We start from the raw sequence: 17,092 nt of genomic DNA, 5'->3' as shown, positions 1-17,092 counted from the left end.
GGTCTGTGAGCTTGAATTGAAACTCAAAAAAAACATAATTGTCAGGACATGGTTGTGTGTGTGTGTTATATTTATTAAATAATATGCATTATAATGTGGGCTTAGTAAAGGGTCCAAGGTTTTCACCTGACTGCCAAAGAGGTCCGTGGAACATAAAAGTTAAGAACCCCTGCTCTAAAACATTTGCAAAGTCCCACTTGGCCCCAGAGAGTCCGAGGCCTTACCCACAAGCAGGCACAACCTCATGAGTACTGGTGAGATCAAAAGTTGGAGCTGCCTTAGAACCATGTCAGACTGAGGAACCACAAGGCCTGACAATTTTTTTTGTCCTACAGAAAATCAGAGATGGAGAAGACATCTAATCAGGACCAGATTACAGCAAGAATTATTCTTCAGTCATACATGGGAATGGAGACAAGCACAATCCCATGGTTTATTTCAGTCAGTTTCTCAGAGTATTATCTTTAACTCCTGAGGTTGGAAATCTGATAAATCCAAGGCTTTTTTTGTTTTATATTAAAGAAGTTAAATGTTTATAGAACAACCATGCAAAAAATACAGGATTGAAATATTTTCAAACTTACAGGACAGTTGCAAAAATAGTACAAAACCCGTGCAGAGAACTCCAACATACACACACAACCCACATATCCAAATCCACCATTTTAACATTTTGCCACATTTGGCATGTATTTCCTGAACATTTGAGAACAGGTCATTTACATCATGCTCCTTGAATACATTATACTTCCTTGTACATTTCCTAAGAACAAGAATGTTCACTTATTTACCTTAAGTACAGTTATCAAGTTCAAAAAATTTAACATTGATATAAAGCTTACAGTCTATATTCCAGTTTTTCCATAAATATTGGTCATGTCCTTTTGAGTTTATTATTAGATCCCATTCAATATCATGTATTGCATTCATTGTCTCTTTAGTTCCTCTTTTTTTAAATTGGATATAAATATAAACTTTCCCATCTCAACTACCTCCAAGCATATCATTCAGTGAGATTAATGGCATTCACAATGTTGTACTACCCTCACCACCATCCATTACTAAAACTTTCCCATCACTCCAAACAGAAACCTAATGCCCATTATACATCAACACCCCAGCCCTCCACCCTGGTAACTAACCTCTATTTCAGTTTGTCTCCCTAAGTTTACATATTCTAGCTATTTCATGTAAGTGGAATCATACATTATCTGTCCCCTTCTGTCTGACTTGTTTCACTCAACATGTTATCCTAAGGGCTCATCCATGTAGTGGCATGAATACAACCTCATTATTTCTTAAAGTTGAGTAATACTCCATTGTATGTATAAGCCACATTTTATTTATCCATTCATGGATGGATGGACATATGGTTTCCTTCCACCTTTTGGCAGTTGTGAATAATGCTGCTATGATCATTGGGGCACAAATTTCTGTCCAAGTCCCTCCTTTGATTTCTTTTGTAAACCCAAGTTTTTGCTTTAGACTTTTGGCTTACCCCGTAGGAGTTGGTTACTGCCCAGAAGAGAGACTAAGAAAGAAGCGTAAAAAGATCAGAGACTATTGTGAAGTCTATCCTTAGTCACAACCACCCATTCCCTGTTCACATGGGAGTACTAATGAAATTGATGACACCCCCAACATTCCCTAGCCTGTATATTGCCCTGTTATTTTTTGATCTGGAATCTTATTTCCACTACGTAAGAATGGTGGGAGGGAGAACCACCCATATAGATGTGATTTGGCCCAGACTTCAAGCCTTCCTGAGGACAGCTTCAGACATCCCACAGTCCTGGCAGCGATCCTTCCTATGGTGGGTTTTCCCAAAGTACTAACCATATTTAGGGGCAGATGTTACTTTTACCAATAAAATGGAATATTATTTCTTATGCCAATATTAGCTCCAATATTATCATTCCTTTGGGAAGATGAACTCACTTCATAACTTTCTGTCCACTTCTATATATATTAGAAAGCCGAGAATAATGTGTAGAGGTTTTTAAGCCTTTGGTCCATGAAAAACAGATATATTGGGTATGTTTGTGAATCTAGAGCAGAAAGTATGTTTGCCATGGTACCAAAGGCAACTGAAAATGATAAGCTTGACTTCTGAGCTGACAACAAAATAGAGATCTGAACCTTCTTCCGAAGTCAAGAAAATATTTTCTTTATCCCACTGGACAAGGACCTGTGACCTATGAATAGTTTCTGCTCTGGACTCTAGTAGAACCAACACTTCCTGAGTGGGAGGAGGCAAGCTAGCACATCCAAACCTACCTCAGGGAGCAGGTGGGAGTCGGACATTCCACATGTCCCTGTCAACAACAGAAGAAAGTGCCAGTCCAAAGGCAGCAGAGGCCAGCTGTAGGACCTGATGATAGGGCCAGAACCCACACTGACAGATAATGGGATGTGGTATCTGTAGTCTTCAAAGGCAGAGGAGATGGATTTCACCTTTTACTAGTGCCCAGTGCTGTGCTAGCACGGAGGTGCTCTGCACGTGCTGACAGCACTCAAAGTTGGACCATGTTGATTGGAATTTTAGAAGCCTTTCTTTACGGCCTGGTGCTACAAGAAAACCCAAGGCTCCAGTGTGCACACTCAGCCCATGGACATTCCTCAGCCTAAACAAGAAGTGGATATGTCTGCTCTTTAATCTGCCCCCACGCACACATAGGCTCAGTCTGCATATTACATATTTGTGAATTCTCTTTTAGTGTCTTCACTTTGATTCATTTCAGTCTGATTTCACCAGCATAAAAAGTCAGGGGTGGGATATGTTAAAGAACAAACAATACGAACTTCTGAATCGGAAAATAAAAATGTTAAAACTCAGAGGTTGGTCCTTGGCGGGGTGGGGTGGTGGGGCAGGGAGCATTGAAATAGATAAACCGGGAAACGGACTTGGCCCAGCGGTTAGGGCGTCCGTCTACCACATGGGAGGTCCGCGGTTCAAACCCCGGGCCTCCTTGACCCGTGTGGAGCTGGCCCATGCACAATGCTGATGCGCACAAGGAGTGCCGTGCCACGCAGGGGTGTCCCCCGCGTAGGGGAGCCCCACGCGCAAGGAGTGCCTCTTGTAAGGAGAGCCGCCCAGCGCAAAAGAAAGTGCAGCCTGCCCAGGAATGGCACCGCCCACACTTCCCCGTGCGGCTGACGACAACAGAAGCGGACAAAGAAACAAGACGCAGCAAAAAGACACAGAGAACAGACAACCGGGGGAGAGGGGGGAATTAGATAAATAAATCTTAAAAAAAAAAAAAAAAAGAAAAGAAATAGATAAACCATTAGCTAACATACTCCAGGAAAAGAAGAAGAAAAGCTGGAGCTGGGCTGGAAGGTTCAAACTAGCCTTACATGCCTGAGATTTGAGGATCTGTGGGCTGGCTGTCAGCTACAATACCAAGTTCTCCTCATGGACCTTCCTTCCAGTACGTTTCTCGTCCTCCAAGGAGGCTCTCTGTTAATGTGGCCTCTCTCCAGGGGCATACACAGAACTTCATCACACAGCAGCTGGGCTTCCCAGAGTAAAGCGGGGAGCTACCTCTATCAAGATGGTGCAGTGAGATGCCTCAGGGTTCTATTCCTACAGAAGCTTTGACAAACCAGCAAGAACTGGCAGAAACATCTTTCTAAAAGCTCCAGAAAACTGTTAAAAGATTTCAGGGCAGTGGAAGCAGATTTGGCTCAATATTCAGAGCATCCACCTACCACATGGGATGTCCGAGGTTTAAACCCAGGGCCTCCTGACCCGTGTGGAGCTGGCCCACGTGCAGTGCTGATGTGCGCAAGATGACGCAACAAAAAGACAGATTCCAGGTGCCGCTGACAATATAAGCTGACACAGAAGAACACCCAGTGAATGAGCACAGAGAGCAGACTACTGGGGGGGGGGGGGGCGGGGAGGGGGAGAAGGGGAGAGAAATTTTTTTTAAATAATAATTAAAAAATCTTAAAAAAAAAAAAGATTTCAGGGCAAGTTCTTAATCAAGTAAAAGGACACTACAAAACAGTAGGATATCCTGGTGCGCTGGCTGGCCCTTCCTCCACCCCTCACTGGTTTGGCGCAGAGCTGACCTGTAATCCCATTGCAGGTCCCCAGTTCCAGTTCTGGAGGAGAAGAGTAACCCTCATGCACATACTGGGAGCATGTATGTCTGGTCCCATCTGGTAGTGGCCTGAGAGACTTACTGTCCCAGAACTTTCCCTGCATGTAGAAGGCAGCTCTCTGAGCTCTCCTACAGAATACTGTGGGAGAACAGTCAAGGTATGCTATCTGGAGCAAGAATTGCTGGCTGTAGAACATACAGTGTGGTGCCCCAGACCGTAAAAAACTTTCACAAGGAAGAGGGGTATTTGCATCCAATTCCACAAGAGAATTCCTAGGTCCACACTACTGCCAAAATAAGCATGAGCAAAAAGCATGCAGAAGGCCTCATACTTTGGTCTGGAGCTATTCAACTATTCCCTAACCTCATTATATGTACAAACCCTGAAGGAGAAGTCAATCCACAAAGACTAAGAAAGGTGTTTTCTTTTTTTCCCTTTTCCTCCCCACCCCCCCCTTTTTTTTTAGCTCCTGGCATTCAAGGAAAACTCTGTCATGACACTAGCTAGATACAAGCGCAATGAGTGAAAGGAAAACATGGGCAAAGAACTAAAGAAAATCCAGAAAAAAATAGATGAATACAAAGAGAATATCAATAAAGAGCTGGAAAATATGAAATGGAGCCAAAAAGACCTGAAGAGCATAGTAACAAAAATTTTGAATTCCCTAGAGGGGTTCAATAGCAGATTGGAGCTGGCAGAAGAAAGAATCAGTGAACTTGGGTATAATACTATTTTATCCAATATGAGGAGCAGAAAGAAGATAGAATGAAGAAAAGCAAACAGTCTGAGGAACTTGTGAGATACCATCAAGAGCACCAGTACATTCATTGTGGGAGTCCCAGAAGGAGAAGAAAGTAAGGGGCTGAGAGAATATTCAAAGAAATAATGGCTGAAACCCTTCTAAATTTAATGAAAGGCATGAATATACACATCCAAGATGCTCAATGAACTCCAAATAGGATAAATTCAAATAGATGCCATATTTAACCAAACTGTCAAATGCCAAAGATAGAGATTTCTGAAAGCCTCAAGAAAGAAGCAATGTGCCACATACAAAGGAGCCACAATAAGATCAAATGATGATTTCCCATTAGAAACCATGGAGGCAAGAAGGCAGTGGGAAGACATATTTAAAGTACTGAAAGCAAAAAAAAAAAACTACCAAGAATTCTATATCCAACCCAGGAAAAGGGACCTCTGCCATTTTGACTGGCCATGTGAGAAAGAGGACTCCAGTTCATTTACAGCTGCCAAAAGGCAGAGAAGCCCAAGTGATTGAGAGGTACTGGAGTCTGAAATTAGTAGAGCACCAAGGAACAGAATGAGGACCCTGAGGGGCCAGGCTCAAGGAACAGCTCAAGGCTGAGGAGATCAGCCCTACGTATACTTGATTGCCACATGACAGGACACCAAGAGCACCAGGAGCTGACTTTGGTGAGAAAGCATCTCTGATGGTTCTTTGATTTGGACATTTCACAGCCTCAGAACTATAGTTTTGATCCTGATGCTTCCTTGAAACACTTGTAATCAGTTATAGGCCAAAGCACTTCATCTTCAACAAAAAGGACTGTCTCAAAGACTCCTGGAAATAACTATGCCAGGTAATCTGGGTAGAAGGCATAAATAACTTTCAGACCATACCACTGGACTGGGTCACAATCTCCAGAATTCCAGTGAAGAAGCCGATGATTTTATCAGATTGCAAACACAAGGTCAAATGGAACAAAGCTTAATTACCCAGGTAGGACTGAATGAAATGATAAAGAATGATTATAGGTTTTGTTTGGATTATTGCTTATGTGTTTTTAATGCATAAAATACAGGATTCCCATACACCACCCTATCATTAGCACCTTGCTTTGGTGTGATACATCTGTTACAATTGATGATAGCTCACTTCCATAATTATATTATTAACTAAAATCCATGGTTTAGGGTTCACTGTATTGTGCAGTTGTGCAAGTTCCATGGATTATAGTTTTTAATTTTTATTCTAGTAACATATATCCAACCTAAAATTACATCCAAGTATATAATTCAGTACTTTAATTACATTCACAATGTTGTACCACCATCACCACCATCCATTACCAAAACATTTCCATCATTCCTAATGGAAACTCTGTACATTTAAGCCTTGAGTCTTTATTTCTACCCTAGCCCAGCCCCTAGTAACCTATATTCTAGATTTTGACTCTATAAATTTGCTTATCTAATTATTTCATATCAGTGAGATCATGAAATATTTCTCCTTTTGTTTCTGACTCAACACGATATGGTGCCTTCAAGGTTCATCTATGATGAAACATGTATTGGGACTTCATTCCTTTTTATGGCTGAATAATGTTTCATTATATGTATATACCACATTTTGTTTATCCAGTCATTGGTTGCTGGACAGTTGGGTTGCTTCCACCTTTTGGCAATTGTGAATAATGCCACTATGAACATTGGTGTACAAATTTTTTAAACTTTTAAACAAAGAATTCTATATCCAGCAAAACTGTCATATAAAAGTGAGAGAGAAATTAAGCCATTCCCAAATAAAAGCTGAGGAATTTCACCACCACTAGACCAGCACTACAAGAAATGAAAGCTGGGACTCAAACAGATAATTGTACTCCCATGCCATAGTGGTATTATTCATAGTTTGCAAAAGATGAAAGCAAACTAAGTGTCCATCAACCAATGAATGGATAGACAAAATGTGATATATCATGCAATGGAATATTCAGCTGTGAAAAGGAATAAAGTTCTGGTACATGTGACAATATGGATTCCTTCTTAACATAATAAAAATAAATCTATTTTAAACTAAAAGCAGCACTGTACCAAAGAGGAAAACACCAGATACTTTCCCACTAACATTAAGAACAAGCATCTCTACCATAACCACTATGATTTATCATTGTTTTGAAATACCAGTCAAAGCAAAGAAACAAGAAGAAAAAATAAGGCAATATGCCTCACTGAAATGTTGGAAGTAAATTAATACTATTTGAAAACTTTATAATTATAGAATTTAAAAAGCCAAATTTTAAACACAGTAAGAGAATTCAGAGAGGTGCTGGTACAAATTTAATATATAGCAATCAATAATTTTTACAAATACCAATAGCAATGAGTTAGAATTATAATGGATTTTACCAAGTCATTACACCCAAAATGGGTAATTAATGGGAAATCATTAAATATTATTTTGACTTTTTTTTTTAAAGGTTTATTTATTTTTATTTATTTAATTCCCCTCCCCTCCCCCGGTTGTCTGTTTTCTGTGTCTTTTTGCTGCGTCTTGTTTCTTTGTCCGCTTCTGTTGTCGTCAGCCGCACGGGAAGTGTGGGCGGCACCATTCCTCGGCCCTCCTTCGCGCTGGGCGGCTCTCCTTATGGGTGCACTCCTTGCGCGTAGGGGAACCCCACGCGGGGGACACCCCTGTGTGGCAGGGCACTCCTTGCCTGCCTCCCACATGGGTGGTACCGGGTTCGGTTACCAGTGCCTCCTAAAGAAAACGAGCAGACAGAATGAGCAGACAACAAGCAAACAGATGAAGAAGCCATCTCAGGGGGGCAGGTGAAATATGAAAGGAGCAGATGTGGCTCAAGCAATTGAGTGCCTGCTTCCCACATGGGAGGTCTGGGGTTCGGTTCCAGGTGCCTCCTAAAAACAAAAGCAAACAACAAGTAAACAAATGAAAGAACCAACTCAGGAAAGCTGATATGACTTGGTGGTTGAACATCGGATTTCCACATCCAAGGTACCAGGTTAAATCCCCAGCCCAGTACCTCAAAAAAAAAAAGTTGAAATATGAAGAGAAGCAGAGACCAGGAAGCAAAATTCACTCATAATCCAAGCCCCCCACCAAAAAAAAAAAAGAAATCCATCTTAACAAGGAAAAAAAAGCATTAACTCTAATCCCTTCCAGAAATAACCATTCAGAATCAATATTTTGATATCGTTTTCAAGTTTTTTGGTCCTGTTCACAAGCTTACTTCTATAAAGTTAGGGTTATTCTGAAAGCTTTCTGTAACCTCCATATTTTAGTCAACAATATGCTAAAAAATACTCTTCATGTAAATAAATATGCTTCCATAACAGCATTTGAATAAATACATAGTAGTTCATTATTTGAATGACCCTTTCAAATAATGGGTACTCCATATTTAGACATTTCTACTTCTTTCCCAAGTTTTTACCATTATAAACAGTTTTAATACAAACATTGTATTAGTCAACCAAAGGGGTGCTGATGCAAAATACCAGAAATCGGTTGTTTTTTATAAAGGGTATTTTTATTCATGGTAGGAGCTTACAGATACCAGGCCATAAGGCATGAGTTACTTCCCTCACCAAAGTTTATTTTCACATGCTGAAGCATGATGGCTGCTGACGGCTATGAGGGTTCAGACTTCCTGGGTTCCTCCCTTCTTGGGCTTGCTTCTCTTTCCTCTGTGTACTCACTTCCTGGGGTTCCAGTTTAAGGCTTCAGCATCGAACTCCAACATTAAAACTCCAAATCAAAACCCCTTAACTCTGTCCTTGGTCATGCCTTTTATCTGTGAGTCCCCACCCACCAAACCTATTGGCCTAAGAGGTTTACATAATCACTTAATCAGGTAAACCTATGAACCAATATAATCTAATATGCCCACAGGAAAAGATCAGTTTACAAACATATTCCAATAGTTCTTTTTGGAATTCATCAGTAATATCAAACTGCTACAAACATTCTTGTAGCTAGATCTTTGCAAAACGCTCCACAACCATTACCTTACCATAAATTTCCAAGGGTGGAATTGCTGGACCACAAGTATTAGCATAATCAGGCCCTTTATTCCCTCTATGAAGCCCACTTGGCATCCACAGATTGTATACTAGTTAAAATTACTTTGTTTGCAAACAAAAAAACACCTTATTTTGGTTATCTTAAGCACACAAAAGTGGTGCTTTATTGGAATACTACTGTAGCATATCACAGAATTGAAGGCGCTACACAGTGAAGATCTGGGAAGGGCACAAAGCAGGATAGCCCCAAGTACCTCCACGATGGAGATCAAGAACTTCTTAACAGCGCTGTCATTTCTGGGGCTCAACAATAACCACTGCCAGGTTCTGTGACGCTTCGTCTGAGCTGTAATTTCCCAAGAGAGAACCTGACTGTACTTTCTTTGGTACTTCCATTATATAGGAAATACGGCTCCTGGAGCCCGCTTCTGTGAATAGGGGCATGCCACCTCAGAGTAGTTGTGAATTGTTGTGTATTGAAATGGTATTAATGGCTTTGAATCCCCCAAAGCATTGTGAGCATGTTAACCACAATTAGAATGTAAAATTGAAGGAAACATGCTTTTGTAAAAAGTCCTAACCAGACGTTTATGCGAGAATATGATATGGACTGGCTTCTTGCCAGCCAGAAGAGAGCCTCCTATAAAATCCAGTACAGACGCTGCTTTGGCAAGTGTCAGGTAAGAGGCAGGCTGACACCTGGTGGCGCCGACTCCCTCCTCCAGCGCCCGTGCTTTGCTGTGATATCCTGCCATTCTTGCTGACACACTGCAACCAGACCAGAACTTCCCAAAGTCGGCTTGGTAACCTCTGCTGAGCACAACGTTGGACCTGGCTCCTGTGGCCCCTCCTTAAAGATACAGCCTACTTATCCCCCTGTCGTTAGGCCCATGGACTTTAAGAACTCTGATATCTGCCATGTTTAAAAGTATTGTATGCTCTCGATCTGACTATTGTGCGTTGGTTGTATTGGCAGCTTGCGACTGCATTGAGCATTCAAACTAGAGTCATGTCAGATTTGTTTCAAGGGCTCAATTTACCTTCGGTTTCTATCTGCTTTCAGTTTATCACAACAAATACATTTATACTACACCTAGGCAGTACCCTGAAGGAATAGACTAGAAAGAATAGTGGTTAAGAGTACGTGGAGTGGGTGCCATGTCAGAGGGCCCTACTTTGGAATTTGTGCTCTTGAGTGTGATACTCAGGGGACTTGAATCTCTGGACTGCCCATGCGCCAGCTGGGCCTTGAGCCTCAGCAGAGTGGCGACTCCTACTCTCTGGTTTGTTGGTCTTACCCAGGTCAGCTAACAGGGAGGTGAAGATGGTCAGTCACTACACCAGGGAATCAAGAGCACCTACAACTACAAGCAGAGGAATTGCATCCATCATCCATGTGGAATCTAAGCCCCTCTTGATCTAGAGGTGGAGTGGACATCACCATCCCAGGATCCACAGAATGGAGGAATAAAATATGGACTAGAGTGGACTTACTGATATTCTACTATAAAACTACTGTGACGAGTAATAGAAGAAATTTTAGCATCACGGTGGAGAAAGTGGCCACAGTAGTTGCTGAGGGCAGGGAGAGCATAGAAGAGATGTGACGTGGGGGCATTTTTGGGATTTTGAGTTGTCCTTAATGATATTGCAGGGTAAGATGTTGGACCTTATATATCCTGCCATAACCTACTGAATGTACTGGGGAAGAGTGCGAACTATAGGGTAAACTATTATCTGCGTAGTGCAGCAGTGCCCCACAATGTGTTCACCGAATGCAATGAGTGTGCCACAATGATGGGGGAGGTTGTTGGTATGGGAGGAGTGGGGTGGATGGGTGGGGGTGTACAGGAACCTCTTATATTTTTTTAGTGTAATAGTGTAATATTTATTCCTTTTGTGATGTATATATCTTCAAAAAAATACAATTTACAAAAATAATGTGGTGGGGGTGGGGAGTGGATTATATGGGAACCTCTTATGGTTTTTTGTTTTTTATGTTTTTTAATGTAACATTCCTTGGGATCTATTAGCTTTAATTTTAAAAATAAAATAAAAATAAAAAAATAAAATAAGGATTTAAAAAAAAAGAGTACATAGACTGAGAAGCGGATGTGGCTCAAGCAGTTGAGTGCCTGCTTCCCACATGGGAGGTCCCAGGTTCGGTTCCAGGTGCCTCCTAAAAAAAAAACAAGCAAGCAAAAACAAAACAAAAAAGCCAACTTAGGGTTGCTGATGTGGCTCAGTGGTTGGGCACCAGCTTCCCACGCATGTGGACCCAGGTTCGATTCCCGGCCCCCTGCTACATCAAAGAAAAGACACACACAGGACCTGCTCTCAAATGTTCAGAAGGTACAAATGTTCAGAAGGTAAGATGGATAGATATGAGAAAGGGACTGATAAGGCAAAGGTGGCAAAATGTTACAATTGTTGGATTAGTGGATCTGGGTCTCTGGAGAGTATATGTTGGAGTTCTCTGAATGGGGTTTTCATTGTTTTTGCAACTGTCCTGTAAGTTTGAAATTATTTTCAAATAAAAAGTTAAAAAAAAAAGAATATATACACTGGAATCAGTTACTTGGGTTTAAACCTTGGCTCCATCACTTACTAGCTAGGAAGGCTTGGCAAAATTACTTCGAAATCTCTTTCTTCCTCTCCCCTCTCATCCCTTTCTTTCCTTTCCTTGCCCGTCTCTTCTGTTTTCCTCTCTCCTACCGGCCTCTTATCTATCTACACACTCTTCCTGGGTTACCTCGTGCAGTTTGATGTTTAAGAACCACTGACATGCTGGTAATTTTCAAATCTATCTCTACCCCTTACTTCTGCCCTGGATCTCCAGACTCATAGAGACATCTGCATTCTTGAAGACTCCACAAGAATAGCTAATAAGTGTTTCAGGTTTAACATAGCCAAAACAGGGCTCTTGTTTTCCACCCCCTCCCAAAACCTACTCATCCTGCAGTCTTGCTCATCTAAGACATGACACCAGACGGGAAGCAGATTTGGCTCAACTGATAGAGCATCCGCCTATCACGAGGAGGGGCCAGGGTTCAAACCCAGAGCCTCCTGACCCGTGTGGAGCTGGCCTCCGCCCAGTACTGATGCGTGCAAGTACCGTGCCACGCAGGGCTGTCCCCTGTGTAGGGAGCCCCACGTGCAAGGAGTGCGCCCCGTAAGGAGAGCTGCCCAGGAATGGCACTGTACACACGGAGAGCTGACGCAGCAAGATGATGCAATAGAAAGAGACACAGATTCCTGGTGCCGCTGACAAGAATGCAAGCAGACACAGAAGAACATACAGTGAATGGACACAGAGAGCAGACAACAGGGGGAGGAAAGGGGAGAGAAATAAATAATAATAAATTAAATATATATATATATGACACCAGAATCCATTCATTTGCCTAATTTAAAAAAATTTAACTCTGATTTCTCCTCTCTTCTCCCACCCTTGTTGATCAAATCCATCAGCAAGTCCCATCGACTCTACCTCCAAACCAAATCCTGAATCTAACCTGTTTTCTGTATTTCTGTTACTGAAACAGTCTTCCTAACCAATTTCCCAAATCCCACTCTTGTTCCCCTATCCACACAATGGCCATAATGATCTAAAGGACAATCAGTTCTGGGAAGCAGATGTGGCTCAAGTGACTGGGCTTCCGCCTACCATATGGGAGAATCTGGGTTTGATCCCTGGGACCTCCTGGTAAAAAATGAATAAACAAAAGTAAAAATTTTTTTAAAAAGCATGCCCACTTGGCAAACCAAGTGCCCCTGTGTCAAGCCAGTGCCTGCACATGGGAGTCATACAGCAAGATGATGATGCAACAAAAGAGAGACAAAGGGGAGAGTCAAGGCAAGGCACAAAAGAAACCAGGAACTGAAGTAGTGCAGGTGACAGGGGACCTCTCTCCACATCAGAGGCCTCCAGGATCAAATCCCAGTGAATGCTAAAGGTGAAAATGAGAAGAGAAGACAAAAAGAGAAATAGACACAGAAGATCGCACAGCAAATGGACACAGCAAAAAACAGCAGGGGTGGGGAGGGGGAGGGAAAACATTTTTTTAAATTAAAGAAACAGACAATCAGTTCATGTCGTTCCCCTGCCTAAAATCCCCCAATGGCTCCCGTGATACTTAAAATTGCAAACATTTTTCATCCTGGCTTACAAAGCTCAACTTATCTACTTTGCCTAGGTCTCTGTCTTCTCACCTCAAGACATTTGTACTTATCTGAAATACTCTTCCTCTGAACTTTGTCTGGCCAGTGCATATAAATTTCATTTCAACAAAGAAGGCTTTATTGGCCACTGAGTCTAGTGCCTGACCTTTGGCATACAGGCCCAACCCTCTCTATATCATTTGTTTCAATTTTCTGCATATCACTTATCAATATCAGATGTTTTTATTTTGCTTGTTTTCTCTCTCTACTACTAGAATATAAATTCCACAAGATTGATCCTGTCTTGCTTGTTGCTACATTCCCAAGCCCCTAGTAGTTGTTAAACAAATATTTGTTGGCTTTTTAGTAACAAACAGAGGATCAGGAGAATCCAAGTGTATTAATCAGACAAAGGGGTGCTGAGGCAAAGTACCAGAAATCTGTTGACTTTTATAAAGGGTATTTATTTAGGGTAGAAGCGTACAGTCACAAGGTCATAAAGTGCAAGTTACTTTCCTCACCAAAGTCTGTTGCCACATGTTGGAGCAAGATGTCTGCCGATGTCTGCCAGGTTTGGGCTTCCTTTTCCTCTTAAGGCTCCATGGTTCCAGCTTCTTCCAGTATCAGCTGTAGGCTGGGATATGTCTAGTCTCTCTCCCAGGGCTCGTTTCTCTCTGGGGCTCAACAGCTCTACTCTCTCCAAAACCAGCTGTAGGGAAGTGGACTTGGCCCAATGGTTAGGGCGTCCGTCTACCACATGGGAGGTCCGCGGTTCAAACCCCGGGCCTCCTTGACCCGTGTGCAGCTGGCCCACGCGCAGTGCTGATGCACGCAAGAAGTGCCGTGCCACGCAGGGTTGTCCCCGCGTAGGGGAGCCCCACTTGCAAGGAGTGTGCCCTGTAAGGAGAGCCGCCCAGTGCAAAAGAAAGTTCAGCCTGCTCAGGAATGGTGCCGCACACACAGAGAGCTGACACACAAGATGATGCAACAGAAAGAAACAGATTCCCGTGCTGCTGACAACAGAAGCAGACAGAGAAGAACATGCAGCAGATAGACACAGAGAACAGACAACTGGGGTGGGGGGAAGGGGAGAGAAATAAAATAAATAAATAAATCTAAAAAAAAAAAACAAGCAGCTGTAGACTATCAGGCTAATGGATCATCTCTCTTCCCGGGCCTCTGCCATGCCTAATGGAGCCTTTTCTCCTTCCTCGTGTATCTGCTTCTCTGTCTCTGTCTTTATTTCCCAGGGCTCCAATATCAAAATTCTAGCACCAAAACTCTTACTTTCTCTTCTGCCATGTCATTTTTTCTGTAAATCCTACTGACATGGCCCAATCAAAGTCTTAATCATTACTTAATCAAGTAAAAGTGAAACCTCTCAATCCAAACCAATCTAATATGCCCAGAGGAATAGTTCAGCTCACAAACATAATTCAATATCTATTTTTACAATTCATAAACAATATCAGACTGCCACACTCCACCCTCTGAATTCCAAAAAGACATTACAATATTCAAAAAACCTTATTCCAGTAAGAATACAAAGTACAACATCATATCACAATCAGTTTAAAGAAATACAGCTTGTCTTGGGAAAAGTCCATTCTGGCTGTAGACCTCTGAAACTTACAAAACAATTTATCTGCCTTCAATACACAAATGGACAAAGGATAAACATTTTCATTATCAAAGAGAAATTGGGAGGGAAACACGAGTCATGGATCCCCTAAGTTCTGTAAACCTGCAGGGCATACTTCATCAGATTTCAAAGTATGAACGCCAGTTTTAAGATGATGGTTTCTTCTCCCTGGGGTGACATGGGGATCCACCCTGTCCAGAGGCTCTTCCAGCACCCATTTTCTTGGTTCCACCATCATCAAGCACCTGGGTAACAACCAAGCTCCAGACTTCACTCTGGAGCACACTTTATCCAATCTTTGGGTTAGAGTCTTTTTTCTTTTTTAAGATTTATTTTTTATTTATTTCTCTCCCCTTCCCCTTCCTCCCCCCAGTTGTCTGCTCTCTGTGTCTATTCACTGCTCTTTCTTCTGTGACTGCTTCTATCCTTATCAGCGGCACCGGGGATCTGTGTTTCTTTTTGTTGCGTCATCTTGTTGTATCAGCTCTCCGTGTGTGCGGCGCCATTCTTGGGGGCAGGCTGCACTTTCTTTCATGCTGGGCAGCTCTCCTTACGGGGTGCACTCCTTGCACGTGGGGCTCCCCTAATGGAGGACACCCTTCATGGCACGGCACTCCTTGTATGCATCAGCACTGCGCATGGGCCAGCTTCACATGGGTCAAGGACGCCCGGGGTTTGAACCACAGACCTCCCATGTGGTAGGCATATGCCCTATCCATTGGGCCAAGTCAGCTTCCCTGGGTTAGAGTCTTAACCCCCCTAATACAGTGAAGTGAAGACAACATCCTCCCTAACCTTTGGCATACAGGCCCAACCCTCTTAGAGCAACGAGATGGTGATCAGTCCTTCCCTAATCCACGGGGAACTGGCCTGCCCCTCTCAGACCTATGGGGCATCAACCTCAACCTCCCTAATCCCCAGGGAATGTGCTCCACTCTCTCTGTACCCTGGGACAGAAAAAACCCCTGAACATTGGGTGGGAACATCCACCCTCTTCAACTGCTGGGGCAAACTCACCCTCTCTGTACTCATGAATGGAGTTCCTCTCTTAGCCCAAGGATGTGTCTTAATTCCAGACATGGTTTTCCTCTTAAAGTTGTTTCCCCTTCAATCTTGCTCTTCCATGTCCCTCTTATCCCAGACTGAGAGTGATTTTGTTCATACAGCTCTCTCAAAAAGTTTGGTGATTTAGCATGCAGGAAGCAGGGTCCAAGGCATCAGACAGTAAGACTTTCCACAAGTCTTCCCAAGATAACAGCGTTTTCTTTTTCTTTTTTAAAGATTTATTTTTTGTTTATTTCTCTCCCCTTCCCTGCCCCCCTAGTTGTCTGCTCTCTGTGTCCATTCACTGTGTTTTCTTCTGTGCCTGCTTGTATTCTTGTCAGGGGCACCCAGAATCTATGTCTCCTTTCTGTTGTGTCGTCTTGCTGTGTCAGCTCTCTGTGTGTACAGCGTCATTCCTGGGCAGGCTGCACTTTTTTCGTGCTGGGCAGCTCTCCTTATGGGGCACATCCTTGTGGGTGGGGCTCGCTTACACGGGGGACACCCCTCCATGGCACGGCACTCCTTGTGCACATCAGCACTGCACATGGGCCAGCTCACCACATGGGTCAGGAGGCCCCAGGTTTGAACCTTGAACCTCCCATGTGGTAGGCAGACGCCCTATCTGTTGGGCCAAATCTGCTTCCCAATATCAGCATTTTCAATCCTGATTTACAAGTTCCTAGTTAAGACCTCAAATGGGGCACTATCATCTGGGAGCTTGATTTCCAGTGACTTGGAATCTGACTCTGGAATCAGTTTCTGTTTTCATTGTGCCCAACAGTTCAGCTCTCATTTTATTTCTCTCATCTCGCATTTTACTGCAAGGTGAAGCCAAGTCACATTCTCTGAGTTTACTTTGGAAAGTTCTTCAGCTAAATGCCCATGCTCATCATTTTCAAATTCTGTCTTCCACAAAACATTAGGTGTCAACCTTGCTAAGTTCTCTGTGGTTTTAAAACATTGATCACCTTTCCTCCAGTTTCCAATAAGAGTTTTGTCCCTTGCTTCTAAGCCATCATAAGTCTCTTCAAAGCACACTAGGCCTTTTCTATCAAACATCTCGCAATTCCTCCCCAAAAATACCCCTTACCCACTTATAAATCTGTTCCAGCATTTTGGCAATTGCAAGAGCACAGCCCCACTCTTGGTACCAAATTCTGTATTAATTAACCAAAGGGGTGCTGATGCAAAATACTAGAAATCTGTTGGCTTTTATAAAAGGATATTTATTTGGGATAGAAACTTACAGTTACCAGGCCATAAAGCATAAGTTCCTTACCTCACCAAAGCCTGTTGCCACGTGTTGGAACAAGGTGGCTGCTGATGTCTGCAAGGGTTCAGGCTTCTTATTAT

The sequence above is a fragment of the Dasypus novemcinctus genome, chromosome 7 (assembly GCF_030445035.2).
Source record: "Dasypus novemcinctus isolate mDasNov1 chromosome 7, mDasNov1.1.hap2, whole genome shotgun sequence".
NCBI lineage: Eukaryota > Metazoa > Chordata > Mammalia > Cingulata > Dasypodidae > Dasypus > Dasypus novemcinctus.
Note: the sequence above shows the minus strand (reverse complement) of the source record.